The sequence below is a fragment of the Echinops telfairi genome, unplaced genomic scaffold (assembly GCF_000313985.2).
Source record: "Echinops telfairi isolate 266 unplaced genomic scaffold, ASM31398v2 ScPeMD7_36;HRSCAF=134, whole genome shotgun sequence".
Taxonomy (NCBI): Eukaryota; Metazoa; Chordata; class Mammalia; order Afrosoricida; family Tenrecidae; genus Echinops; species Echinops telfairi.
This window is the reverse complement of record NW_022103934.1, coordinates 3,083,872-3,088,198: the sequence shown is the minus strand read 5'-3', so window position 1 is coordinate 3,088,198 and position 4,327 is coordinate 3,083,872.

Genomic DNA, 4,327 nt, shown 5'->3' with positions numbered 1-4,327 from the left:
GTGCTTTACACAATTGATGTATGTATGGATTGTGATAAAAGTTGTATGAGCACCTAATGAAACGATTTTAAAAAACCCAGAAATTTCATGCACGGGGGAGGGGGGTAGGGATTTCCATAGAATAGAACACTGCATAGGGTTGCTGTGGGTCAAAACCCACTCAACGGCACCTGACAACAACAACAACCCATACACCATCACCCCCGGGTGTACGTTGACCGCTGTCGAGCCCATGTGTGTCAGAGTAGGCCTGGGTTCCCTAGGGGTTTCCATGGCTGGTTTTTCTAAAGTAGATCACCAAACGTCTCTTCCAAGGTGCCTCTGGGCAGATTCAAACCTACAGCCTCTGGGTTAGCAGCCAAACGAATGAACTGTTTGCACCACCCATGGACTCCCGTGTATCCAACCAATGGGGTATTATGGCACCTTGAAAACATTGTGCTGGGTGAAGTTAGTCAGACACAAAGAGACACATGTTGTCTGATCTCACCACTATGATTTCTCTGAAGCAGGTGAGTGCGTGGAGACTCCAGTAGATTAGAACTGGCCAGTGAATGGTTCAGAGGTATGGAGTTTTTGTTGGGGGAGATGACAAATTTCAGGAACTAGATGGCGGTGATGGTGGTACAGCATCGTCAGCGCCATTAAAGCCACTGCATAGCACTCAGGTGCTTACACATGCTTAGGATGGCCCGGATGGACCTGGGAAACATGCTGAGTGAGAGAGATTGGTCGCCGAAGGACAAGTACTATGTGGCCTGATGTATATGAAATAGGCAACTACATAGGAACCAAGGATTATTAGTGGTTATCAGGGGTGGGAGGGAGGAGGTAAAGGGGGGTTCTGTTCAGGGGGGATGTCTTAGACTTGTTTCCCTAGAGGAGTTAAGCTACGCGAGCATATTTACTTGTATACATATACAGATAGAGATTCATTTCAGGTAAATGGCTCATGAAGTTGTAAAGGCTGGAAAATCCCTAGTCCATGGGCCAGGTGTCATGCCAGAGGCTTCTCCTGACTCATGGGGTTTCCAGGGCTGCCGAACTCAAAATCTGCAGGTATGGCAGAAGGCTGCTGGATCATGGGGTTGAAGGAGCTGGCAAACCCGAAAATCTACAGGCAAATTCCAAAGTCAGAGGCAGGCTCTGGCTCACATCCCAAGAACCCAAGATCAGAGAGTAAAGAGTTTGATGCAGGAGAGAAAGGAGAGAGAAAGGAAGAGGAGGAGGAGGATGAAAAAGAAGGAGAAGAAAAGAAAACTTTGCCAGAGTACCCTTACTTACCGACTATCTCATTGTCTGACATCTCACATTTATGGCAATAATAAAATCTCTACTATCTGATGGTTTTACACATTAACAATGTGCATAGCAGTAGCAAACACCAAGGTGCCAGGCAAGAGGGACGCCATGATAGTTAAGACTCTGTGCTAACTTGGCTGGGCCATGATTCTCAGTGGAATGACAGTCATGGAATGATAACTGTAGTCATCCTCCATTTTCACGTAATGATGCTTCTCACATAGCGATTGGTCTTTGGGACCAAACCATGTTGCTAAGTCAAGAGTGGGTATGTTTCTTTTGTTCATGTATTTGGTTCATGATGCCAGGCAGTATCACAGTTGCAGAGGGGGGAAAAAAAGGCCTGGAGGGATATCAGGAGTGGGGTGCACAAGGGGCATAATTTTAAAACAAGGAAGTCGGAGAAGACCTCCCAGAGAAGGTGATGTTTGAACAAAGATCTGAAGAGGTGAGCAAGGAGCCTTGTGGGTATCTTGGGGGGACAGTATTCCAGGCAGAGGGACAGCATGTCCAAAGGCCCTGAGGAGGCCGTGCTTGGTGGATTCTTTCTTTCCTGTCTTTTAAATGACTTTTGCGTTCTTCATGAATAACGTCCTTGATCTCATCCCACAGCTCATCCGGTCTCCGGTCATTCATGGTCAGTGAGTGAAATCTCTTTTTCAGATGTTCTCTAAATTCATGTGGGAGAGACTCAAGGTTGTGCTTGGCTCTTGTGGACTTGCTTTACGGTTCTTCAGCTTCCACTGGAACCAGCATCTGAGCAACTGACGGTCTGTTCCGCAGTTGGCCCATGGCTTTGTTCGTCTGCTCTGTCCACAGATGTAGTCAGTTTGATTCCTGTGAATTCCATCTGATGAGGTCCACATGCGTAGTTGCTCTTTATAGTCTTGGGAAAGGGGTACTTCCAATGAGCAAGTTCTTGGCCTTGCAAAATCCCTTGCTGAAAGTAAGGAGAACTTGAAACCCTTGCTGATGAAGATCAAGGATCGCAGCGTTCAGTAGGGTTTACAAGTCAATGTAATGAGGGCCTAAATCCTCACAACTGGACCGATAGGTGTCACTTTGAGGACTAAGATGCGCCTGACCCAACAAGGGATTGGTGGTATTTGCAGTCTCCTCACGTGCATGTGAGAGCTGGACATTGAGCACAGAAGCCTGAAGAAGGATCTATCGATATATTTGAATTGTGGGGCTGGCGAAGAATGTTGAAATACCACGGACTGCTAAAAGGACAAGCAGATCTGTCCTGGAAGAAATAAAGCCAGAGTGCTCCTTTGAGGCAAAGATGGCGAGACTTTGTCTTACAAGCTTTGGACAGGTTGCCAGCAGAGACCAGTCCCTGGAGAAGGACGTCACGCTTGGTCGAGTAGGGGGGCAACCCAAAAAGAGGAAGACCCTCAACACGATGAACTGATACAGTGGCTGCAAGAGTGGGCTCAAGCGTCAGGACAATTGTGAGGGTGGCACCAACCGGAGCAGTGCTTCATTCTGTTGGGCACAGGGTCGCCATGAGGCACCAAGGTCCTATTTTCCAACGAGTGGCCCTTCTTCGCAGGAGCCCCAGTGGTGCAGAGGTTACGTGTAGAGCTGCCACCTGCAAGGTCAGCAGTTTGAAACCACAAGCCGCCCTTCAGAAAGACAGGGCTTTCCACTCCTGGGAAGAGTTATCATCTCAGAAACTCACCGCGGCAGTTCCGCCCTGTCCTGTATAGTCATGATGGGAGCGTTGACTCAATGGAAGTGAGGTGTGGGGTATTTTTGGATCCATCTTTGTTTCTTTCTAATCGCTGTCATTCGTCTTGAGCGCATGTTTGAACAATTTCAGACTGCAGCATTTCGATGTTTAGATCTTCAGTGCCTTCCTGTTGGCACTGGTTCACAGCCTCAGAAACGCCGTGAAGGCTGCTGTGGGTTGACACGGACTTGGCGGCAATGGGCTTGGCGTGAGTTGGTGTGAGTGGCTGGTACATACATTGAAATAATCGTCATGTTGATGGTCTTCCTTGCCTGGACACTGTCTTTGTTATCCGGTGTTGTCCAACCAGGAATATCATAATTAAGTGGCTTTCACCCAAGAAACATGTTCTCTCGCAGGTCAGGAAGAAGGTCCTTGTCTCCTTTCAGTACCTGTAGGCCCAGCATTCCTTGGAGGTCTCCAGGTGTCTTAGCATCCATCTCCCCTGGAACCAGATGGCTGGCAGCAGAGGGGCCTACACAGGCCCAGAAGATGCACCCCAAGCCTCACTCTTCTTTCTTGGTGGCAGCAGCTCCTGTCCCCACCCCCTCTCCTTTTACAATGTAGGGTGCTACCGGCATGGACCTGAAGGACAACACGCTGGGTAAATGTAGCCCATCTCCAAAGAACAAATAATGTCTGGGACTGCTGCTCTAAAACGCCAAGAGAAGGTTTTCACACCTGAAGCCACATTCTCCGATGGTTACCTGGGCTAGGAGGAGAAGAGGAAAAGGTGGGGGATCCAGCTCCACAGTCGAACGGGTCCCCAGGAGCAGCCTGTGCACTTAAGGAGAATAAAGAAGACCGGAGGGACAAGGCGGACCACAGAGGCCCACCTCTGACCAGAGCACCCAATAGGTAGTGTTATTTGCTGATAATAGAAAGGAAACTAGCAAAAATGAAGAGCTGATACCAAGGGCACAAATAGAAAGCAAATGCTTTGAGAATGATGATGGCAACAAGGGTATAAATGTGCTTGACACAATGGATGGATGGATGGATGGATGGATGGATGGATGGATGGATTGTGATAAGAGTTGTACGAGCCCCCAATAAAATGATTTTAAAAAGGAAAAAAAAAGGAAACTAGCTGAATCATCTTATTTATTACAACCTGTTTACCTTGGAAAGGAAACTAGCTGAGGCCTGATATTTACCACCTGTTTACCACTAACTTGTTTACCTGAGAAAAGAAACTGGTCAAATCATGAGGATGCCACCAGTGGCGTCAATAAATAATATAAAGGTAGCCCCCAAAGGCCGCAAAACTCAGACCTCCCACAACACAGA